The following is a 26,507-nucleotide window of genomic DNA, read 5'->3' on the forward strand; positions in this document are numbered from 1 at the left end:
GCACTGGGACAGGAACAGACTAATTTGCATACAGCCAGGTTCTGAAACTGGGATGGTGCAGTGAGCTAAAAAACGGTGTTGGATCTAGCCCGGATCTCTTGACTGGGTGAGAGCTTTCTGCTTAATTCAGAGACTCTGTCCCTCACCACCCCTTGTTGTAAATATTTTTGTCCACCCTAAGCGTGGAAGGGTATACTCAGACATGAGTCCCTTGCTCATTGCACCATCAGGATTCAAGCAAACCGGGCCGAAGACGGCTGTAATGCCAGAAACCGCTCCCCGGGAGCTTGTTTCCTTCCCAGTGTAAGAATTGGCTTTTGTAGTTTGGTTTGCCCTGTTCCCATCATGCACTGGGACAGGAACAGACTAATTTGCATACAGCCAGGTTCTGAAACTGGGATGGTGCAGTGAGCTAAAAAACGGTGTTGGATCTAGCCCGGATCTCTTGACTGGGTGAGAGCTTTCTGCTTAATTCAGAGACTCTGTCCCTCACCACCCCTTGTTGTAAATAATATCAACACAGAGCACAAGCAAACCCTACAAGCACAATATTGGCATGAAAGACCCAGAGGCGGCCTTTCAGCGCTTCAGTAGATGAATGCGTCTCGAACATTAATTTTGGCAAACAACATCAATGCTGCCCTAGGCGCGCAGCGCCCATTGGGTTTTTTAGCGACCCAGGGATGATGAAAGACTGAGTTGACCCCCGCTTGGGTGCAAATGTATATCCTGCAGGCTACATCCAGTGTTATGCCCCATAATAGCACCTTTCTTCTGTCTCATTCTCCTTTTATCTTTAGACGCCTGGAGCAGAGCGGGAATCACATGCACAGCTATGACAGCCCAACAATCTCAGGCTGCCTGGCTGCCCCGTGAAATATATGGAAGTTGTGCATCCGTGACAGGCATGTACATACACAGGGTAATGCAAATACAGGAACGACAGGGCTGAGTGAACTACTTAAGAACCCTTTTCTTGGTTCCATGAATGAATGCAGGTGTCACATGCTAAAGTGCCTACAAAGCTAAGGGGATAAGCAGACAGTGCCTTGAAATCTCTTTCTGGTAAAGTGTGTAGTACAATGTCAGCCGCTGAGGGGTCACAGGGACTGTTGTGAGGTGCACGTATCACTGAGCGCCCCCAGGTCGGTACAGAATGGACCTTGGTCCAGGGCTTTCCGAAGAGAAGTGCGTGTCCCATGATTATAATGTTTGAGTGACAGGGTAACCCAGGATTACAGCCCCAGGCCTCGAGTTCCATAATTAATGATTTACCATTAAATCACATTTACACCTCAGTACACTAAATACAAATTCCTTGTCCAGTCTCTCTGAAAGAGTCCTAAATTGTGGCAGGGCAGTTTTTAACTCGGTCTGCTGTGGGTGGTTGGATAACCCCTGCACTCTGCCCCACTACCGCAATAATCCCTCATACCTTTGCTTTGTAATTCCCCTCCCGCCAAGAAAGCCACTACACTTATTGCCTTTGTGGTGGTCATTTGTTGGCCGCAGTTTATTAGGGTTACAAGGAAACAGGTATATTATTGCATTTGCATGTTATGTCATCATACATTTCCTTGCCATTTTCTCTTGGCCCTTCTGGGCTGGTTCTTGTGTAGGTTGGATTTCCTTGCGCTTCCTGTGCACGGGAAGGGGATATCTGTTGTCCAAGAGTTAGGCTGCCTCGCTACCTTTCCGACCTTGTTGTGCCCTGCCATCCGGCGGGGGCTGAGCTGCGAGCGCCGTCTCTGTATCTTACCCCTTCCCTTCTTAGCCATGTTACCCAGCCGTGAGGCATCCCAGAGCCGCTGTCCTTAGGCCATCTCACCCAGCCGTGCGGCATCTGAAGGTGAGTGGACCTATTCTGGCGCACCGCCCTCCGGTGTGCCTCCGTACCAACCGTTCTCAGCGTAGCCCTAATGATTTACCATCAAATCACATTTACACCTCAGTACACTAAATACAAATTCCTTGTCCAGTCTCTCTGAAACGCCAAAAATCTGAGTCCTAAATTGTGGCAGGGCGGTTTTTAACTCGGTCTGCTGTGGGTAGTTGGAGACTGCAAAGTCTGGTTTGTTGTGTTAAAGGCGTTTGACCAAATCAGCACAGGGGCAAGACAGAGGCAGCGGCAGCTCACGGAGCTGGACCTGTGCATGTAAGTTCGTGTAGCATGCAGGGGAACGGCGTTCCGGGAGTACAAAATGCCGCAGGAGCAGGACCCTGGAAGAGAATGACATAACTGAAAGATAGCACCTCCTCTTGTGCTCCCTGGAGGGTAGAATGGGGCGGGCCGGGCACACAGCGATCCAAAGTAGTTTGTTATAGTAGACGTTTCTGCATCCTACTGATCCAAGGCCGACCTTGAAGCTGGTGACTCTTGGCACATCACTCAATCTCCCCGTGCCTAAAAATTATTACGTCTGTCTATAATGTAACTTGTGCTCTTAATGCGCCCCTATACCTTTGGGTCGAGTTTGCGCTATACAAAAGTGCAAATACTAAATAAATAAACAAATACAGCTGCTTTCTTCCTCAATCAGTGGCTTCCATGGCTGATAAATGATTTTTCAATCAGGGGATGGGGTGTATGCATTGTGGCTGTGCAGCCCTGCAATATAGTTTTGGCCTGCCTACATTACTCAACCAACTAGTGTGATCCTCGGCAAGCTCCATTCTTTCCTTGTGCCTCTATTTCCTTTTTCTGCAAAGAGAAAGCGCCTAAAAACAAACCGCCTAGGATCTGGATTAACAGTTCTCGGAAATCCTGCACACGTTTACATACTCTTTGTTCTTCAAGGCAAAGCAAATGTGTCAAATGAATGTCAGCTATGATGTGGAATTACCCCAAAATTTGGATAACGTTTGGCAGTATCTAAGTGAGATGGTGGAGAACCTATTTTAACATACCATGCTTGTTCCCAGGTACAATCAGACCGGTGCTTTAGGAGGAAGTTTGGTTTGAGGGAATCGGGTGATCTGCAATGGGGCGGGCTAATGCAGTGCTAAAATGTGTTGCAATGAAAAGTACTGAAATCTGTCAATACAAATGCAATTGTTTCTATCTAGACTGTAAAAGTATTTTAACTGCTTCTCCTGAAATACATATCTGACCTTCCTGGATCTATATTGGACACTCCTGGCCTAAAGACAGATACTAACTTACGTGCATACTTGGTCGTTTCAGCATGTAGCCAGTATTGTACAACAGAGAATTGTTTAAAAACATTCAAAAAGCTCTTTAAAACTTATTCTCCTGGACACCTGTAGCTCCTTTCCATAGAAGCGGACCATGGAGGCGTCGGCCACCAGCAGGGTCTCCACGAAGCGGGCCTCCGACGCGAACCATTTACCATTGTCCGGGCAGTAGGTCCTCATCTGAGAGCATGGCAAGTCCTTGTGCTCAGTGTAAAGTGTAGGTACATTCCAGATCACCAGAGGCTCTTTAGTCTGTGCCTCTATTATTACATATTACTAGTTATTGCTCACTGGGTGTTAGTAGCTCAGAACACAACGCCTTTCTCCCAATTTATTGCAGTACGTCAGTAAGCTTCCTCAATTATTTTTATAACACATTTTAGAGTTTTGCATGAGATACAAAAGATATAACACATTAAAAATACAATATAATCCCAGCACTCCCGCCGCCCCACACCCACCTTCCAGCCTTTGCATGCAAATGTATGTATCATTCGTAAATTACATCCCTAAATCTATGTATGTCCAGATGTAGATGTCTTGATTTGTATTGTTAAAGTGTCTCTTTGTGATAGTTTGCCCACATTTCCCATATTGTTGCAGGTTTCTGAGAGCACCCTCTGGCTTTGTAGACTATTCCCTCCGTCTCAGAGCTCAACAAGCATTTGCAATGCAGTCGGTCTCACATTTGCAAGTTTGAGCTATTGGCTTTATAAATGACAGTGCCTTTTATTGATGTGTTTTGAAAACCTTGTTGCTATGGAGAAGCACCGCGTGCAGGTTTTCAAAACACATAAATAAAAGGCATTGTCGTTTACAATACCAATAGCTCAAACTCTCGTAAATGGGAGATTGATTGCATTGCAAATGCTTGTTTTGAAATGTCTTTTATGCTGGCTATGCCAGAGAGCAAGATACACAACAGAAGACCCTGTGGAAAGGACGTCCACAAATGTCAGTTACTCAGGACTAGACCAGCCTGTCTGTACTGATAGCTATTCCCATCCCTTAACAAATTTTGAAGGGAATACTTGACTGCTTGGCGTCCAAATTTTAAATGTTTAAAAGAACACAACCCAATTTCCTTGACAGCGACACAGAACAGCCAATTGCAAATTGTCTGACCCTCCGCGGTCAATACCAAATATCCACAACAGCAACGTTGGATAGAAAAGATAGAAAAAATATGTGGAGAAGACAAGTGACACCTCACGGAAACACCACCAACGGGGAACCTGGTATGTTATTTCCAGACAAGCCCCTGTCTCATCATCGGTAGTCACTTGTTTCTCAAAGTAAGAAGCAAAAGGAGTGTCCAAAACAAACAACCAAATAAGTGTGACAAACAGTGGGAAGCAGAGACATCTGCTAGTGACAAACACAAAACATAAAGTAGTGCACACAAAGCAGCACCCAGAACCCAAACCAATTTTATTCGTAGGGAAACCGGTGTGCTGAACCAATAAAAAGGCTGGTAGCTAGTTCTGCATACCATTACCTATTTAAAATGCCGACATGTTTCACTGCCACTGAGGTTTTACCAGAGTCAGCCATGGTTGATCATACCAGCCGCCCCGGGGTAGGACCGAGTGCTGGGGTACTCCTAGTATGAGTCACCTCTTCCACTTGGCTTATAAGCTCGTAGTGTCTCCAGCCTGGCGCCTTAACTCGTCCAGGCGCCAGGCTGGAGACACTACGAGCTTATAAGCCAGCACTCGGTCCTACCCCGGGGCGGCCGGTATGATCAACCATGGCTGACTCTGGTTAACACAGAACAAGTGTCCAAGAGTGGAGTGGCAGCATATAGTGCAGCCCTGATGAAACTGCCAAACCTCAGCGTAGTTCTTCGCCACGCTGTCGGGATGCTTCCGTCTCCCCGTCTCCCCGTGGCTCCCCCCAACTACATCCTGATCTTCCTTGTTTGCACCCTGCCAAGACCATCGCCCCCCACAGGTTGGCCCGACTTGAGTATCCACCCTATCTCTTCCTTTCAAGACTGTCTTCTTCCGTTTTCTCCCTCGGTGCCCCCCTGTGAGGCTTCCCAGGGGGCCTGCCGGAGCATTGCACAAGGTGGTAGGCCACCCTTGTCTTCTCTCCTGCCCGTCTGAGCCTGTATAATGAGCGTACTCACCTCTACTGTTATGACCACCCCAGCTTGCACTCTTACCCTTGTCCCCGGGGACCAGGACACTGCCAGCAAGCTGTCTGGGCCGGTTCTATTGAGGTGCCACGATCATTCTCATTCAGTCAATGCTGTATTGGTAAATATTTGCTCAACTTTGTAGCCGCCTGCTATATTGTAATCTTGTCCAAAGTTTTTTTTTTATTATTTAACGCTTTTGAATTGCCTTTGCTTATTCTAGTATCCAATATACGCCCTCAATCGTGCCTTGCCTTGTGACCTGTTGACCTTGCTCCCCCAGATACCTGCTGCAGGATAGCAGGCTGATGCCCTACCTTGGGTCAGCTGGTTTCTTGCCATGCTTGCTCAACTGTGTCTCCCATCATCCTCCTACCCCCAGCTTTTTTGTCTGGCTATTTCCGGTCGGGGCCGCGTGCTTCAACCCCTTGGGCCCTCTTGGTGGAAAGTAGAAATCCGGACTCTTACCAGAAATGTGGAGCTCCCTAGCAATTGCATGCCAATGTGGTCATTATGTGTATTCCCGTGCTCCCTGGCGACCATTTCTGGCTTTGCCCTGCTAATGATTGTGGCCATAGGGAAGCAGCTGTTTGAATGAGACTTGTGGTCAGCATGTAGCAGACTTTCACACTTCTGTCGATTCTGAGTCCTCTAAACAACGTAAACTATTGGCACACTATTCATGGTCCTGGGCACACTGATTTGTGGATGTCCGATTCCGACCTCTGAACCCCAGGCGTATTCCTTGCTAGTGGGCGACTGTTGGGTCACTGAGGCGTGATCCCGTCATACCCTGAATTGCTTTCTGCTGGGGGACTGCCTCTATTTTAACTTTCGTGGTAGCAAACAAACGACAAGTGGCGAGGGTAAGTAAAATACAGAAACCTTTAGCTTTCTCTAGATTCCCGTCCATAGAAATTGTCTTCCCTGAGCCCTTGTAGACAATACTATTATTTCAAATATTGTTTCTTAGTGATAGGAACCCGAAGGCCCTGATTGTATATATTAAAACAAAGCTTTGGACTATAACCTTTCTAAGTGCGAGGCAGTATTTCTCCCCAAGTGCCCCCATCACTGGCATGTCACGCAGCTTGGTGCTTACTCCATGTTACAGGACAGTCAATGTTTCCGCACCTGGGCTAATGTGCTGTTTAATTAAATACATACACGGTCCCCAAGGTGAGACCAATTCCATTAGAGCTGCTTGCTTTTCTCGCCATTGCAAGTCACTGAGAAGAAATGATGTGGATTTCGACATCTACGACTTACTATAGATCAATTTAATGTTTCCCCTAAAGATTCTCGCTCCAGGGATAGAAACGTCTGCACAATAGTATTTCTTTGCATTTTCAGCAAGTAGACCTTTTTTTAAGAGTGTCGAAAATCTGCCGTAGCCTGTTTTAGTTCAAAATGAAAGCATCGCAGGTTACAGACAACACACATTCGATCCTCTATATATGGCACGGGTAGCAAAGTCGCCCCGATGCAATGACTGCTCAGCCTATGCGCCATAAACACGCCGTATTTTGCAAAACATTACTCTGAATCAAAAACGCTGCTTCGATGCGCGCAGATGTTTTTTGCAGTTTTAACAGTCACTGACCTGAAGGAATTGGAGTGCTTTACCCGGGCACCTTGTTTACGTTACGCGTTCTGGCACAGTGGGATCAAGAGGTTTGCTTGCGGGCGAAAACAGGTACAAAAGGGGCCTGGTGATGGTGTAGCTCCCCCGGCGAGAGGGGACTTGGCCGTCCTCGGTCGGCCGTAACCCTTTACCAGGCTGCGAATTAGAAGCGGATGCATGGAATCTGCATGTGCTGATCCCGTATCCTAGCGGTAGCAGTTATAAACCTATCCGACCTTCACAACCCTGAATTTACAAAGGGAATGTAACCATTCACTTAGTGCCACGGGAGATCTTACATACTATACCATTCTTTCCCAATATGTAACAAGGTGTTTTCTATTCCTTTGTCATATGTATCCTCGATTAACAGATATAAAATATCTGCCTTCGGCAAAAACAACAGGAAATGCAATAGGTCTCGCACCATTAGAGTTAGTGCTTTTAGAATTGTTTATGGGTTTTTTTTGTAAATGTTTAGCATTTTTGTTTCCTGTAGCCAATGCTAAAGAATTACAAATAAAAAAAGCCATAAACATTTCTTAAAGCTGTAACTGAAATGGTCTGAGACCTATTGCACTGTGTGAGGGTGAGGTGTTGAGGGTGAGTGAGGGTGAGGGTGAGGGTGGGTGAGGGTGAGTGAGGGTGAGGGGTTGAGGGTGAGTGAGGGTGAGTGAGGGTGAGTGAGGGTGAGGGGTTGAGGGTGAGTGAGATTGAGGGTGAGTGAGAGTGAGGGTGAGTGAGGGTGAGTGAGGGTGAGTGAGGGGTTGAGGGTGAGTGAGTGAGGGTGAGTGAGGGTGAGGGTGAGGTGTTGAGGGTGAGTGAGGGTGAGTGAGGTGTTGAGGGTGAGTGAGGGTGAGTTAGGGTGAGGGGTTGAGGGTGAGTGAGAGTAGTTGAGGCTGAGTGAGGGTGAGTGAGAGTGAGGGTGAGTGAGGGGTTGAGGGTGAAGGTTTGAGGGTGAGGGTGAGGGTGAGGGGTTGAGGGTGAGTGAGGGTGAGGGGTTGAGGGAGGGTGAGTGTGGGTGAGTGTGGGTGAGTGTGGGTGAGGGTGAGTGAGGGTGAGTGAGGGTGAGGAGTTGAGGGTGAGTGAGGGTGAGGGTGAGTGAGGGTGAGGCTGAGGTGTTGAGGGTGAGTGAGGGTGAGTGAGAGGTTGAGGGCGAAGGGTTGAGGGTGTAAGGGTGAGGGGTTGAGGGTGAGTGAGGGTGGAGGGTGAGGGGGTGAGGGTGAGGGTGAGGGGGTGAGGGTGAGGGGGTGAGGGGTGAGGGGGTGAGGGGTGAGGGGGTGAGGGTTAGGGGGTGAGGGTTAGGGGGTGAGGGTTAGGGGGTGTGAGCGTTAGGGGGTGTGAGCGTTAGGGGGTGTGAGCGTTAGGGGGTGTGAGCGTTAGGCGGTGTGCGGGTTATGGGTGTGAGGGTGAGTGTGAGTGAGGGGGTGTGAGGCTTCGGCTGTGTGACGTTGCGTGAGTGTGTGTGAGGGTGAGTGAGAAATAATAATAATAATAATAATAATAATAATAATAATAATATGTATTGCTATGGAGGGCACATTTGGAGATGCTTTCTGTTTACAGAGTGTCCTTTGCAGATAAGAAATGCACCAAACAGAAAAAAAATACAATGTATGTGTATATCTGATATTTTGGAAGGAGGGCAGCTAAGTGCCTTGCATTTTAGTACAGGTGTGATTTGAATTGCCAAGCTCTTTCAAGACAATTGGACATTATTGCAATCCGAGAAGCCAACCACACCCTTCAAGTGCAAACACTTGTTCTGCCTCCAGGAATTTCCAAAGACTGCTGAATAACCATTTCATATTTTAGTTAATGGCGGGGGCAGTGGGAAGTGTTTTCATATATTGTCCGAAATCACACTCACCCCCCCCCTCAGTCCCAACTAAATAAAAAAAAAGTAACAAAGTAACGATCCCATGTATGTTTCTGTTCTTAAAATATTATAAAAAACAACCTGGCCATATTAAAATGTTGCACTAAAAGCGTCGAAAAGCATTGGTGTGAGACCCATTTGTGCCTCGAAGCCTCGAAAAGTTGTAAGATAGGCGCTTGGGCTCCTCTGTAGGATGGAAGAGAGAATATGTGTCTAGGGTCCTCTTTTAAATTTAACATTTAACCCCTGATGTGCTTTTGAGAAGCTTTACCGCGTGTTATGTCATAGGTCACGTGTAGAGCGCCGGCGCCGCCTCAATGCGCTGCTGTACAAAAAACACTTCAAAGAGAGGGGCAGGCATGCTTCCCAATGAGGCTGCCAGCTTACCCTGGATGCTATAAACAAAGAGGGCGTTCGATTAAACCGCTGCTCCAGCACGATTAATCTACATTTTTTCAGCGCCATTAAATCTGATTTTCCAGCACTAATCGTGAAACCCCTGATACAGTGGAGGCGGATTTGATAAAAAACAAGTAAAAAAAATCAGGAAACCACACTAGAGGATTAAGAAGTTCTTCACAAAATATATATTTTATTGTATGTGGCTGGAGAAAAATGTAAATAATTAAAGGGTATGGTCTTTTGAGTGAAATTATGCAAGTACAAATGCTACAGGACAGTTTCCTCTGCTCCCGGCTCCCTTTCTAGTGTCGCCTTTATCGCTCAAACTCATTTGGCACTGCGTAGGCATTTGAATTTGGTGAAACCCGCATTTACCAAAAATAATATGCATTTGCTTATGCATACGATAAGTAAGGATCGTGTGTAATCGCCTATTCTTTAATTATTAATAATGACCTGGCGATAATAAAGTGTCACAATAAAAGTGGTGAAAAGCATTACTGTGAGACCCTTTGTGCCTCGAAACGTTATTCGATAGGCGCTGGAATGCCTATGCTTACTTGGCAAAACAAAAACAAAACAAAGATGGAAAAGGGGCTTATATTTAAAAACACGTTATCAATTGCGTTCTGATATAATACAGGGAGCGATTTGATTAAGCACAGGGTGGCTTGGTGTGATAAATAGAATATCAATTCTGGATGTCATTTCACAATTGGAACACACGTATATTACTGAAATGAGCCTAGTCGCAATGCACGTGTCATAAGTCTATGTACTGAAATATTTTCCAAGTACTAATTCAAGAGCTTATTTTATTGCATGAGCTTAAAATAGTATAGAGTGCATTGCATGCGTGTTACTTCAATGAGACGGCCAAACAAAATGTGTACATGCTATAATGCCTCTTATAACACACTTTACCATCACCCCTTCCATTCAACTGTGAAAAGTCTCTTCCGCGTTTTCCACAGGAAATGACGCACCTCCCTATCTTCAAATGATCCCTACGAACAATTGTCACGCTCTCCCACTAAAGCACTCCCATTTGTATGCAAGTTAAATATTTATTATATAAGAAATCTCATTTTCTATGGCTGTTCAAACGTAAAGCGCACTAACAACCATTAGATGGGCGGAGAAGCACAAGATACAATAAAGAAATCATAAGCATGAGCGTGAAAAAAAAGCGAAAGAGAAAGCAGGGTAACCTGACCCAGGAGGGGGGAGGAGGGAGGAGAAATGCGTCTCGGCCGGAGCAGGCCGCAGCAGAGGGACTCCGAGTTGAAATCCCTGTGGTGACCGGGCATGGGAGGCAGTTCGTAGAAGTCAAAGAAGAGGGTCTTGTGAGTCGGCTACACGGCGCCAACAATTTGACTACAGGCGAGAGTTTTAAGGATTTATAGTTAGACCTTTGTTGGACTTGTCCTAGTTAAACGGCCATTTTAAGGTCAGGGGATTGTGACAAAGGGGCATAAGAGAAACTCGCTCACTGTTTCACGAGAAGAATCTTCGTGCTGGCCTGTGGGGGTCCTAGTTAAACGGCCATTTTAAGGTCAGGGGATTGTTACAAAGGGGCATAAGAGAAAGTGGCTCACCGTTTCACGAGAAGAATCTTCGTGCTGGCCTGTGGGAGGCGGCCCATGTGGGTCGAGGCAGGTCAGGGCTCTTATGTGCTCACTGGGTCTCCTAGAGGGAAGAGAGAGAAGGGGAGGGGGGAGGAGAAATGCGACACGGCGGGCAGGGGAGGGGGCGGAGCGGGGAGAGGGAACAGATGGAGAGAAGGCAGATAAGGGGAGGGGGGAGGAGAAATGCGACACGGCGGGCAGGGGAGGGGGCGGAGCGGGGAGAGGGAACAGACGAAGGGACGGCAGATAAGGGGAGGGGGAGGAGAAATGCGACACGGCGGGGTGAGGGAACTGATGTGCACGCGTTTTTAAGCTCATTGCGCATGCGCATTGAGCTTAAAAGTCACGGGCACTGCAAGGAATCGCCACGATTCCTTGCATGTTGGACAAAGAGTGGATAAGCCCCCATAGTCTCGCTTGCTCGATGCGCATGCGCATCGACAGGCGAGACCTAAAAAAGCCCCCTTAACCGCGGGAGAGCCAGGAAGCTAAAGTTTTTGTTGTGCCTTCCTCCTATTTCCCCCTCGACCACAGCGATGCTTTAAACTGATAAGAAACAGCTCAAAGGCACCGGAAACTCTTAACGAACAAGAACCATGGGAGGCCATGAAGCCTTGGCAGGCAGTGACGCTTAACGGTACGAACGCCTTCGAATGAAGACAAAATGTGGTGGTGGTTGAGTAGAACGTGGTTGAAGAGCGTCATGGAAGGAGAGGCCCAGAAAGGGCCTTCATTCTTGTCTGCCACTTAGCCTGACTCGTCCCTTTGAATGTTAGGCTTGAGCTGGCACACACCAGTAAAAAACCTTTCCTTGAGGTGCACCCAATGCAGCACGCTCTTTTTGCTGAGAGAACATATGTGCCTGCTGTTTCTTACGGCGGCCGTCAACCCCTCTGCCTGGCGCCTTTTTGCGTTTTCAATTCTAACAAGAATAAACATAACCAGTACTGACATTTACCTTTACCTACTGATTCCCCCCTTACTCCTTAAAGGTTAGCTTTGAGCAACTCATTTAACTTTATATGGCTGAGATACCCGCCACCCCCTCTCAACACGATCCCAAAAGAAGGGAAACCGGAAACAGTTCTTCAAAGTTTTTGGATGTGGGAGGGAGTGACCCTCCCGCGGCCGTATTTATTAAAACAAAAAATTAAACATTAAACGTTTCATATTATGTACAATTTCATTATCACATTTGCGATGTTTGGCTAATCTTAACATATTCTCTAATACAGAGGTTCTCCTAGCCGAACTAGCATCCTACAGAAACATTCTCTATAAACACTGAAATTGTACATCCTAACGTTTAAGGGCCAACGGCAAGGTCATAACCGGTGTCAAGATCCCTAACCAGACTTACCCCTCCCACTTGGGAAGGGCGACAGCACAGAGGCTTACCTCAAGTGCAACTACTAACAATTTCCCTTGACTTGTCGGGGGCACTTAAGACTCGACGCCATTTAAAGGTCGTTCGAATACTTGTGTGTGGTATCTAGAAGGTATCGTGGACCTCCCCCCACCCCACACAACTTACCGCATCTGCCGTCGCAGATGACCCTGGCCCCGGGAAATTCCTCAGGAGGGGGCTGTAACCCCTCCTACACAGGAAGGGGCCTTGACCGCCTTTCCTTAACTTCCGGCGACCCGCCCTTAGACGGGACCGCCTCCCCATTGAGGGGCCAATGGCCACCTCCCCCGAGCGCTCCCATCCGTGTTGGGTGACGCCCACTCATAGGGATCTACCAATTAGTGCTCACCGATCATGACCTTACCGCCTACCAAAAATAAATACGACAATTCGAACTTATGAAAACATTGGTCGCTACGACCGAAAGAGCATGCTCAAAAAGCAAGACTACATCAAGTCCTTTTAATCGTAACAACCTAGATGATATTCACCATACTTTATTATGAAAAACAACAAAACTGATACTTTCACAACCTGTAAACGAAAAAGGAAGAACATACTTAGAAAATCCACTTTATTGCACAACAACTTGCTGTCCTCAGGGGCTGGTGGGTGGGTCAAAATTGGCTCTTTGTTCTGTCCCGAGCTCACGTGTAGCGAGGAGGTGCAGCTTCGGAGCACAAGAACAAGAGGACGTCTTCTGGCCTTGCGTCTCCTTTTATCCGTCTTCAGGGCGGGCGTAAACCCGCCCCTGCCCGTCCCGAGGGCGTGGCTGGCTGCGTCAGTGTCTAGGCCAGCCCACTCTAGGGCGGGAACAGGCGCGCCCCGGCTACGCCGCTTCGGGCATACCAGCCGAGACGCGCCTCCCGCCCAAAAATGGCTTCCCGGGGGGATCGAGGCACTCCGCCATACGTTCGGGGGGACCGAGTGGTCGCCCCTTTCCATATGGCTGAGATACCCGCCACCCCCTCTCAACACGATCCCAAAAGAAGGGAAACCGGAAACAGTTCTTCAAAGTTTTTGGATGTGGGAGGGAGTGACCCTCCCGCGGCCGTATTTATTAAAACAAAAAATTAAACATTAAACGTTTCATATTATGTACAATTTCATTATCACATTTGCGATGTTTGGCTAATCTTAACATATTCTCTAATACAGAGGTTCTCCTAGCCGAACTAGCATCCTACAGAAACATTCTCTATAAACACTGAAATTGTACATCCTAACGTTTAAGGGCCAACGGCAAGGTCATAACCGGTGTCAAGATCCCTAACCAGACTTACCCCTCCCACTTGGGAAGGGCGACAGCACAGAGGCTTACCTCAAGTGCAACTACTAACAATTTCCCTTGACTTGTCGGGGGCACTTAAGACTCGACGCCATTTAAAGGTCGTTCGAATACTTGTGTGTGGTATCTAGAAGGTATCGTGGACCTCCCCCCACCCCACACAACTTACCGCATCTGCCGTCGCAGATGACCCTGGCCCCGGGAAATTCCTCAGGAGGGGGCTGTAACCCCTCCTACACAGGAAGGGGCCTTGACCGCCTTTCCTTAACTTCCGGCGACCCGCCCTTAGACGGGACCGCCTCCCCATTGAGGGGCCAATGGCCACCTCCCCCGAGCGCTCCCATCCGTGTTGGGTGACGCCCACTCATAGGGATCTACCAATTAGTGCTCACCGATCATGACCTTACCGCCACAGGTCCGGATAGTTGACCGGCTATCCGGACCCCCCACCAAACTCCTACCTAAAGGTCATGTTTTAACGATTTTAACCAAGCTAGGAAGTCACCTATGAGTAACTCCTTGCCCACCCTCGACAAATGCACACCATCCCCCAAATACATACTGTCATCATTAATACAACTATGCGAGATCGAATGCAATGTCTTGGAACGGAACAACCGACTCACTTTGTTATTCAATTTTTTAACGGAATGATTCAAAGCAGGGATCGAGATAGCCCCCCGCCACACTTTTCGTGGGATCATATGAGACCACGCAATTGTACACCCCGGAACTCTCCTTGCTAACCAACTTACCGTGGAAAGCATAGCCTCCAGGAGAAGTCGTCTACCGGTGGTGACTAGATCATTGCCCCCCAAATGTACTATGACTATGGACGGCGGTGACCTCATCCGCTCTAACAAACCCTCAAAAAATGCCTGAAACTGGTCAATACAGAGACCGCCCCTTCCGTAGAAGGACACTCTGTACCCGTATTCCCCAGGTACGTGAATCATATCACCTGCTTTGAATACGTCTGCGGCCCGTCTCACGTATGAGTGGCCTACAACCCACACCTCCTTTCTCTCAGCCGGTGATGTGTGACCGCTGGCCTGGTGTTGGGTCAACTGCACAGTCCGCCCTGCCGCGTAGGCTTGCGCAACTGAAAACAAACAAAAGACAAGAAGCGTGAGTACATGATTACAGCTTCACAACATGTGCAATCGCACATACCTCTTATAACAATTGGAGGACCAACGCCCCACCCGTTTCACTTGTTCTACATTAAGACCCCTGGCTGTAGCTTCTGTGGCAGCCCCTATACGAAAGGAATGGGTCCCAAATTCACCCGGGTCCAAGCCCGCTGCGGCAATGGCCATTGCAAGCACCCGCTGAAACTGAAACCTCGTCAGCGGGGTGGCGTCTACATGCCTCAACAATGTCCCCCCCCATGATGCCACCCTTCGTGCTAGGTAATCTTCTAAGCACTGAACCGGACACATGGATGACTCGGGGATCCTGCGAATGATCGTGCAGTCCCCCCTCCCATCTTGGTCAGTCTTGGACCTGAGAAAGGAGACAATCATCGCATCACCCCTGATCTGAACCTGCTCCCTGCACAAGCCCCCCGTCACATCCCGTTTGTTCCTTGCAACTAGCTCACTAACTCTCATAGCCCCGTGAAATGCCAGCATAAATGCAGTCCGGAACAAACAGGTCTCGAACGGGGACGAGCATGTGTTAGGGAGTGTGGTCAGCAACTGGGACAACCTGTCTAGACCTATCGGTCGTCTTACGTCTACTCTGCGACCCTCCAGACGTTGCCACCCACGCAGCGCTTTCTGTACCGTAAAAGACGCTGTCGGGTCCAGGATGCCATGGGCCCTGGCAACAAAGGAAATGGCGGCACGATGCCTTTGGGCCGTGGCCACCGATTTCCCAGCCCTACGTAAGGACATCAGGAAAAGTACTACCAACTCCTCCTGCCCCCAAAGTCCCCCTCTCTCTGCCCCCAAAAAGGCTAAATAGGCCTGGAACGCCCCTTCATATGCCTTCCTTGTCCTGGGTGCTAGACTCTCTCCCACGAGGTGACGAAGTTCGGGGCACCGAGAGACCAGAGAGCTTCGGGGAAGGGTGCCGGCTCCGGGTCCGCTGAAGGAAGGAAACCCGAGAAAGCCTGCATGTGAAAACGAGACAGTGCATCAGCGGCCTGATTCATCACCCCAGGGACATGTTTTGCTCTGAATACCACGTTCAGTTGCATACACAGTAAGACAATTTCTTTGAGCAGCCTCAAAATCAATTTACAACGGGCTGCCTGACTATTGATGCATTCTACCACGGTCATATTGTCGGACCAGAACACAACAGAATGATCTCTGAACCCTTCTGGCCAGGTTCTCAGGGCCACCAGAATGGGAAATAATTCGAGGAAAGCGATGTTACTTGTCAGCCCCTTCTCGTGCCACCATAGGGGCCACTTCTGCGCCGACCATTTTGTGCCGAAGATGGCGCCAAAACCTACGCTTCCTGCTGAATCTGTCCATAGCCCAAGCTCATCGGAGGACATGACTGGCTTGTTCCAGACAACTCGGCCATTGAAGTCCGCCAAGAATGCTAACCAAATCCGCATGTCCTGGCGGACCTCAGTCGATAACCTTGTGCGATGATGACCCTCCTTCAGGCCAACCATCGCTTGGGCAATTGAGCGGGAAAAGGGGCGAGCCATTGGTATCACTCTCAAGGCAAAGTTCAACTTTCCCACTAACTGTTGCAACTGATGCAGTGTAACCTTGGATGCAGTTAAACATACTTGGAGGGCTGCCCTGAATTTCGACACCTTGCTAGCTGGTAAACGGAAGCATCCCTCCCTTGAGTCCAACTCGATCCCCAGAAACTCGAGGCAAGTCGTGGGACCCATAGTTTTTCCCGGTGCCAACGGCACGCCGAGATGACCCATTAACACACAGAATTCGTCTAAAGCCTGGGCACATTCGGGACTACCGGCGGGGCCAAGGAACAGAAAGTCGTCAAGGTAATGCATTACATTTCGGAAACCCGCTGTCTCAGTGAACACCCACTGCAGGAAAGTACTGAATTGCTCAAAGTAAGCACATGAAATAGAGCAACCCATTGGCATACACCTATCCATGTAAAATGACCCCTGGAACCCGAATCCCAAAAGACGCTGATCGTCTGGGTGTACCGGGAGCAACCGGAACGCTGACTCGATATCAGATTTCGCCATCAACGTCCCGTGCCCCAGGCGATTCAAGATGGCTACTGCCTCATCAAAAGATGCGTATCGCACCGAACAAACTTCTGGATCAATTGCGTCGTTCACCGAAAGACCTCGTGGAGCAGACAGATTATGGATCAAACGGAACTCACCCGGGTCCTTCTTGGGGACCACCCCTAACGGAGAACAAACGAAACCTGGTACCGGGGGTTCACTAAACGGGCCGGCGACCCGTCCCCGGCTAACCTCTTTCTGAATTTTCTCTTGCACTACCGATGTATGTTGTAAAACGGAAAGTTGATTTTTGCACGTCCCTACACCCTGAAAGTCCCCTACCGGGATGCGGAAACCATGTGTAAAACCGTTCCGTAGCACCCCGGCAGAAGTACGATCCGGGTATTCGCTGAGCCAGGGAATCATTGCCAAGGTATCAATCGGGGTTGGTAAAGGCGCCCCTCGGCCTAGCTTAGACCTGTTTGGCGCCCCCCTTACCCCCATTCTCACCCGTTCTGGCTCTGCACGATGACTCAGGATGGGACGACCCACACGTACTACACTCATGTTTGAACTTACACGATCCCGGAGGCCTGGTACATTTCCCCTTGTTGAAATTAAAACAGAAACCCTTTTTCCCTGTATTGCCTGCGGGCCTTGACTGGTCGTCGGTGCTCGTACTTGGTCGAAAGGGCGTCCCCACATTTTGGCGGGAGTAATCAACAACATTGCTCCCGACCAATGGCATTCTTAACATTCCTGATTCTTTCATTTTGTCCCAAGTTAACGAATCGTAACAATCCCAAGTCAAACTCTTGTTATGTTCCTTTTCCTTTCTGAACAGATTGTCATAACAAAACCAATGGTTACCTTGATACGTTGTCGAGTAACCCATAATTCGTGATTGGTAAACGGGAAACTCAGGGAGCAACTCGGGCCTACGTTCCCCCAAAATCGATGTGAAAATACCCCATGCATTGCCCCAGTTGCCAATGTTCTCATTAACCTTAAAGGCGGCCATTGTTGCGCGCCAAACACTCGGATGCATCAAGTCCTTCTGACTTTTCACATGCTCCACATCATAATGATCAACAAGCAGGGAAAAAATATTCACGTACTCTCCCGCCCAGATCTTTTCTTTTATAGCTAACGGCACATGTTGTCCCAATCTCTCTCTACGAGAGGGTGCTGACTCGTCCCTTGCAATCGGCAATGGCCGCTTACCTGCACCGGACGCAGCTTCTGCCGCTTGCGGCTTGTCTATCCCCGCCACTCTAGCTGCCTCTTTCTTCTCACGAAGCCCTTTTATCAGCGCCTGTGCCTCGGCAGCCGTGGCGCCATCACCACTATCCCCCAACCACGCTGCTAGCTGTGCTGCCAGCTCGGGGGGCATGTCTTCCTTGGATGTCGGGGAGACGACCCCCGGGATTGGATTCCCCTCTATCGGTACTGGGGTCGGCGCCTCGAGAGGGGCAGAGGGAACCGGGACGTCCCCACCGGCTGGAACCTTTCTCGGCCTCTTAGGTCTCCCTCCAGCCGGCGAAGGGCCCGAACCCTCCTCCCCATCTCGCTCCGCCAACCGTTTCTTTATGTCGGACATATCTTTAAAGAGTGCCCGAACCATCTGGTCAGTCGTCATTCTCTTTTCGCCTTTCCTGGGCATCTTCTTCGACGAAGTATCTGGAAGACAAAGAAAAAGATCAAAACGCTCAAAATTGGCTCTTTGTTCTGTCCCGAGCTCACGTGTAGCGAGGAGGTGCAGCTTCGGAGCACAAGAACAAGAGGACGTCTTCTGGCCTTGCGTCTCCTTTTATCCGTCTTCAGGGCGGGCGTAAACCCGCCCCTGCCCGTCCCGAGGGCGTGGCTGGCTGCGTCAGTGTCTAGGCCAGCCCACTCTAGGGCGGGAACAGGCGCGCCCCGGCTACGCCGCTTCGGGCATACCAGCCGAGACGCGCCTCCCGCCCAAAAATGGCTTCCCGGGGGGATCGAGGCACTCCGCCATACGTTCGGGGGGACCGAGTGGTCGCCCCTTTCCATTCTTTGCCTCGTGCACCTCATCAAATTGGTCCGCTCAGATCACTTCTTAGCCTGTATATCCAATAGGAGGTGGATATTCAGGCTAAGTCACTATTAACGATAATGCCTGAATATTGCTGGATTTCCAGCGATTTTCACCCATTTTGCCGCTATTGTCAGATATTTTATCGCTTGGAGATAAACGTTGCTAATTGCACGTTATCTCTGCGATAAAATCCAGCGATGCGCGGCGATAACAACAATGTCGCTAGGCTTAATTAGCTATAAATATCGCTAGTTGTTGATAATATGCCCCTGGGTGCCCAGAACGGGATGCTGTATACTGCCAGAGAGGGGGAGATTAAAAAGCGCAAGATAGTATGAGGTCTCACTCTCTCTCTCTCTCTCTCTCTCTCTCTCTCTCTCTCTCTCTCCTCTCTCTCTCTCTCTCCCTCCCCCTCTCTCTCTCTCTCTTTCTCTCTCTCTCTCTCTCTCTCTCTCTCTCTCTCTCTCTCTCTCTCTCTCTCTCCCTCCATCTCTCTCTCTCTCTCCCTCCCCCTCTCTCTCTTTCTCTCTCTCTCTCCCTCCCTCTGTCTCTCTCCCTCTGTCTCTCTCTATCTCTCTCTCTCTCTCTCTCTCTAGATTTATGCTCTGATGTCAGCAACCAGGCAAGAAAAGGAAAGGCACGGAGGTAAATATTACCTATTATGCCTTCGCATGAACTCTCACGCCCTGCACATTTCCTAGAATACTCAATGGAGTGATCCTCGTGGGTGATTCCCAGCAGTCATTGCCCAATCTCTCCTGACAATATTCCCGACAGCCTGATAGGCGTGTCGGCCCTGTCTGAACTTTCCATCCCAGCCGATTTAGCCTCTCAACCCGAACATCTTTTGGCTCAGAAATCCTGGAGGGAAATCCTGTTATACATTCCCTGTGCATTTCCCGTGACTTTTCAAAACAATTGCAAATATCGAACTTTTCCAAGTTCTGGGTGAGTTTGTTTTCTTCCACTATATAAGAAAGACCCGAAGTGTCCGAAGACAATGAACCCTCTACTCAGATCTGGCATCAGCAACTAGGAATCCACTTCATGGAAGTGGAATGCTGAATATATGGAGACAAAAAACAAAATATGTACTTTTTTTACCTTAACCAAGCTAGGGGAACATATTCACAGTGCACCTGGCTCTTGGGCGACACAGACCTGACTTGGTGGGAGGAGGGGAGTGAGGCAGAGGGTGCTTTGAAGGTATTGATCCATGAGTTATCGCCATGTGTTCAGGAGTGAAATCCATCCGTTGGCAACTATAGAGGAAGAAAACTGAACACAAAACCCGCTCTTGCATCACCATCACTGTGTCCCTGCACAGGGCGCCATTTACAACTCCAGGGGTACCCTAGCAGGTATCAACATTATGCATATTCTACAACCACCACAATATAACGTTTCAATTGTTTTTATTTCTTGTTTTTTTGCTAAACTTGAATTAAATTCAACTCCACAGAGGGCTGTCCAGGCAGAGAAGCAAGGTATGTTAACACAAGGAGTAATAGGATAACCACTACAGGGTAATACAATATTTGACGAGTAACGAAAAATTGACTGATATGATAAGTATGTATGAAAGGCACATTGAATACGGTGCAAACAAGCATGAACAACTCCAAATATATGACCTTATAAATATATTGTTCAGAAAAATTTATTTTTTAATGATGAATTTTTAATGTTGATTTAATACATTGTATATATACATAATTGAAAGTTATATGTAATGTACCTTGTGATACATACAATCTTTTTTATAATTAAAAAAAATAAATCTTAATCTTTTTTATATAGTTCTGTGTGCTTGACATTATATATACCTTTGCATGGCACATCAATAAAATGTTCTGACTGTCTAGGAAGATACCCACATAGTGTTTCACCCTGCCCTAGAAGTTTCTATAGAACCAGGGGGTCCTTGTTGTTTCATAAATCATATCGGATCAATGCCCCTTCCCGTAACTCAATTCATACTACTGATGGGAACACGATATATAAGGTACCAATTCTATACCGGCCGAAAGTTAGAAAACCACGAGCCAGTGCCCTAGATATGGGAAGAAACCAATGCCACCAGTATCCATGAGAATATCATGTCTGGGTATACAATACACCTCAGAAATTGACCCTTATCCATGCTGCGCTTGATATTTCATTTTATTGTTCTTATTTTCGGTTAGACAACCTTAAAAGAATACAGTACAATACGATTTTAAAACATTACAGTACAATATACATATCGACCCAGTACCGGGTTAAAATTAAAGGGAAACTAGCAGCAGGTCCTTCGCAGTTAGATTAGCACACATCGAGGAACACATGATAGATGACAATTCATAAAAATATTTTTTTTAAGGGTACTATAAAAACAGTAAAAACAAGGCACCAGGAAACGCTAAGATCAGGCCATTTCCTATTATCATTATTCTAGTTTAAGTCACCCTATTTAAGTGCAATATAAATCTAAATCAGATTCAATTACATGCACCACTTAATAGTAATATTATCAGGCCAATTGCGTTTATAGTTACATGTTGCACACACATTCCAATGGGCATTACATATAAACAATTAGTTCAGGTAGAATAGAGTACAAATCAAGGTGCATTTCAGCTGCTAGACTACAATCATGCCAATTATTCTGCTTACATGTTATAGCCATTTCTCTTCCTGACGATCGCTACTGATAGGAGGAAGCGGCTCAAACTAAATACTATTGGGTGTGCAGTATCTCCTTTAAAGACTCTTTCGCCATCTTTAATGTGGCGAAGACCCAAGAGTTGGCATATGGGTTTTAGCCATTTTTTTCTTGCCTGTAAATAAGCGGGGCATATAAATAGTACATGGGACTCATCTTCCCTTAGGCCCATTTCACATAATTCGCATAAATCAGGTCCAATACTACCTCTTGGTCCTTTATTACAGTGCCATTTCGAAGTCCTAGATTTAATTTGAAGGGCACTATAGTGAAATTTTAAATATAACAATTTGGCCATAGGTGGGTAAATTTCATCCATAAAGGATTCTAATTTCATGTCCATTTTTAGTTCAAAGAACCTGAGGGTCAAAGTCCCCAGGTTGGAATTTCCCAACACAGAGTCTTTGATATATTCCCAATACCTATTCTTAAGCAGTTTCTTAGAATTATTGGTAATCGAATCTGGGTCTGACCAAAAGCTACTTAACCCCAGCTTTATAAACCACTTTTCAATGTAGGCCAACCATGCTAAACGTGTGGAATTTTTTATTACCATTATCTCTTTTAACGCCTCTCTATAGTCCGCTAGCTCATCAGTGGACCAAAGACGAACCCAATATAACAGTGGGCGCAATGCAGCGCGGTCATCTGATCGGCGGAAATTAAGATCCCATAAAACCGGGGTGAGGGGAGTAGAGGCAGGTACACCTTAAAGCTGTCTAATAAATTTATTTTCCTGAACTAAGAACGTGCTTTTCGAAACATGTCCCCAAAGTTCTGCACCATAAAGGGAGGCAGATTGTGCTTTGTATTTGAACAAACTAATTGCTGGAGAGACTGATTTATAATAGCTATTTTTGTGTTTCCTCAAAATAGGGGCGTGATTCTGAACTAGTCTGATCTTTGAGGTTTCTAGTTGGGATTTCCATGATATTTTACTGTCTAAAGTGATACCCAGGTACTTAAAACTTGGGACTTCTTCAATTTTGTCATTATTTATGGTAAAAAATGTATTAAAACCTTTATGTGGGGGTGATTGTCATGACCTTAGTTTTGGACGAATTAATTTCAAGCTTCTTGTCCAGACAGTACAGCCTAAATTTGTTAAGAAGGTTCTGGAGTCCTTTGGGGATTTGGGAAATTAAAATAGTATAAACCGCAAATAATAATGCCGGAACGGCTTGACCACACAACTTGGGAGAGTCATGCTTGCAGCCCAAGAGGGTGTCTGGGATGTCATTAACATAAAGGGAAAATAAGGGAGGCGCCATAACACATCCTTGCCTAACTCCTTTCACTATATCTATTTTCGCACTCAACTCCCCATTGGGCCCCCATCTGACTCTTGCAAAGTTATTTTCGTGCAGTCTGATCAGTTGTTGGAGAATGTTCCCAGGGACACCCATATCATTTAGCGTTCTCCAAAGTTTTCCCCTTGGAACAAGATCAAAAGCTGCTCTTAGGTCGACGAAGGCCACATATATATGGGAATTCCTTATTTATTTATTTTTTTTAAATATATTTTTATTGCAGGAATTAGTAAATCGTTACAAAATCGACCAGCTTTGTATCACAAGCAATATCCGCGAAATACAACCCTCTGTCCCCGCACCGTAAGTTCCGTACACAGCCATCCGGCCCACAACCCTGGGGTCGGGCGGCGATATTGAATGGGGGCTCAGCAGGACGTTAGAGCTGGTCCGGATGATCCACTGTCCGTCATCTGCTTTTCCAAACAAGCCTATAAACCCAAAAGAAAAACCCCCACCCTCAAAATACTACTAACCAAAGTAAACCCCACCCAACCCCGCCATCAGCGCCTGGGAGCAACCGCAACATGATCTACTATGGAACCCACGGGGAAAACAACAGGACTAATAGTGCAAATGTTTATCGGGACTCGGGGCGAGTCGCTTCTTCACCTTCAGAGTCGCTGGGGGCGCAATAATCCCTGAGGGCCTGCACTAACATTTCCCACTCCAACGCTGCCTCCTGCGCCTTCTCATTACGCTGCCTCCAAGCCAGTTGGTATCTCAGTGTGCTCTCCCCCGCCGCCCACTTCAAGAGCTCGCTGTGCCATCTGCTCCCTGTCGGACCAACTCGTGCCTTCCAGTTCCTGGTCACCTCTCGCTTAGCAAGGAGGAGCCCTAGGTCGATAAATTTGCTGGAAATTTTATTCTTGGGGGTATGAGGGAACCAGTGTAGGAGTCCCACCGCCGCATCAAATGATAAGGATCTCCCCGTCACCTCCTCCAGGGTTTTCTCCACTTCCACCCAGTAGGATGTTAATCCCGGGCAGGCCCATAACATGTGGAGGAGGTCCGCCTCCTGAGCTGGGCACCTAGGGCAATCCGCCGAATTCGTGGCAAAGTATCGCTTAATTTTCACTGGGGTCAGATATGCTCTATGGAGAACGTAATAGTGGATCAGCTGAAAACGGGCGTGGCGTGTGCCCTTCCAGGCTCGCCGTACCAACTGGGACCAGGTCGTCTCCGGGATTTCCCTGCCAATGTCCCCCTCCCAGCGGTTTCTCAAAGTAGTGAGAGGAGCCAACCCTTCGTTGATCAATCTACCGTAAAGGCAAGTGACCGCCTTCACCGTGCCCGCAGACATCATCACGTATTGGCACACCGGAGATAAGGCGGGTTCCTCCTGCCCGCTCTTCCAGTGTGCCTGGATCGCTCGGACAATGGCCGAGTGCAACAAAAAATCACCACGGGGGATCTCGAAGCGATCAATAAGATCCTGGAATGGCAAGAGCGCCCCGTCCTCATACAGATCCCCAACTAGCTGTAAGCCGGTGTCCTCCCAGGCCGCCAATCGTGACCAATCGCCTCCATGGGGGAGGGCCGTCAGCATCCCCAAGGGTATTTCGGGCGCATACGGTGTTCTTAGATGGCCTCGGGCGTGAGCCCGATTCCAACACAGGCGGACAGTCCGCTCCTCCAGCGATAAATCCCGCAGGGCCAAACGTTGTCGCAGCGCTATGAAGGAGAGAACATGCCTGGCCATGCCCGTCCCCCTTCTGTCTTCCGGGCCCCGGAATTCCCGGGCGATCTCCTGGGTGAAGGTCTTGAGCTGCGCTGCCAGGTAATACTTTTCAAAGTCCGGCACCGCGAGCCCCCCCTCATCTTTCGGCCTCATCAGGGTCCTGAGGGCCACCCGGCGGCGGCCCGAGCCCCAGAGGAATCCGACCATCATAGATCGTAATAGTCGAAACGTGGCCGGTGGGACCCAGATCGGTAGTGTCCGGAAGTAATACAATAGTCGGGGAAGCGCCACCATTTTAAGCAGAGCGATCCGTCCCGCCACCGAGAGCGGCAGCGTGGCCCAAAAGTCCATGCAGCCTCGAAGGGCTCGAGTGCTGCGGGCAATGTTCCCATCCAGGAGGTCGGATGGGTCGTGATAGACGAATACCCCCAGGTACTTAAAGCAGTCGGGTTCCCATCTAATCTCCCTACTTAAAGGAGGGGCGGGGGCACCCTTACGAACCGGGAAAAGACAGGTCTTGGACCAATTCACCCGGAGGCCCGAAACCTCCCCAAACTCCGTGAGCGCCGTCGCCGCTCCATGTAAAGCGTCGAGCGGGTCCTCTAGGAAGAGCAACAGGTCGTCTGCATACAGCGAAACGTAGTGCGGGCCCGAAGGCGTCCACAGGCCCATATAGTGGGCTCCCGATCGAAGGTGCAGCGCGAGCGGTTCCACCGCCAGCGCAAAGAGAAGTGGGGACAACGAACACCCCTGCCTCGTGCCTCGTTCTACCGGATATTGTGAGGAAATCAGTGGTCCCGCCCGAACCCTGGCCGATGCAGAGGCATAGAGAACCGCGGTCCATCTGACGAAGCCCTCACCGAGGCCGAATCTCCGCAGCACCGTGCAGAGGTAGTCCCACTCCAGGCTATCAAAAGCCTTCTCTAGGTCCACCGATAAGACAACCGGGGATGGGGCATCCACAAACGGTTCCCCTAGCAAACGGAACAACCTGCGAATGTTCATAGTCGTGTTACGCCTTGGGATAAAACCAGCTTGGTCCTCATGTACCAGGGAGCTCATGTGTCCCAGCAGCCTCGAGGCCAAGATGCTGCTCAGTATTTTATAGTCCACCGTCAGCATCGATAAGGGACGGTAAGACCCCGGGTCGGACGAGTCCCTTCCTGGTTTGAGGAGAGGAACCACCAACGCCTCACACATCGAGCTCGGGAGTCGCCCCAGCCTCTTCGCCTCCTTGTAGACCACCAATAACCTAGGGGCTAGGAGGTCAGCATAAGCTGCATAAAACTCCACGGGCAGGCCGTCCAGGCCCGGGGTCTTATTTCTCGCCATCCGTTTAATGGCACCACGGATCTCCCCCAATCCTATGTCGGACCCCAGGGCTTTCGCCACTTCTTGCTCCACTGTTCGGAGCTCCAGTGGGCGTAGATAATTATCGAGCCGGTCAGGGTCTCGTGCGGAGCGACTGCGGTACAAACGTTCGTAATAATGCCGGAAGCAGCTGAGAATCTCCGGTTGAGTGTGTACCTCGGTTCCGTCTGCCTTACGCATACTTGTCGTCAATGAGGACTGGCGCGTAGGGTTGGCCAGCCATGCCAGCAACGCGCTCGATCTGTCCCCCTCCGCGATGGACCGGACCGTATAGGCCTTGTAGTCAAAACAGCGAAGCCGTTCGACCTCCGCCGCCACCTTCTCCCTCGCCTCCGCCGTGTGTACCTGTAATTCCGGGCGCCCGGGGCGGCGAATTTCCAGCTCGCGGAGTTTCCGGTCCGCTGCATCTAGGTCAGCCAGGATAACTCGCCTCATGCCCACCTTTTTAGAAATGCAGTAACCCCTCACCACTACCTTAAAAGCGTCCCACTCTAACGCCCTTGTACTCGCGGTGCCGCCGTTGGACGCAAAATATTCCGATATCTTATCCCCCAGGTCCGCTCTGAAAACACTGTCCTCAAGAATCTCGGGTCGCAGCTTCCAGGTGGGCACCGCCGGCGTCCCGGAGAACCAGCGAAGGTCC

The sequence above is a fragment of the Lissotriton vulgaris genome, chromosome 1_2, assembly GCF_964263255.1.
Source record: "Lissotriton vulgaris chromosome 1_2, aLisVul1.2, whole genome shotgun sequence".
Lineage (NCBI taxonomy): Eukaryota > Metazoa > Chordata > Amphibia > Caudata > Salamandridae > Lissotriton > Lissotriton vulgaris.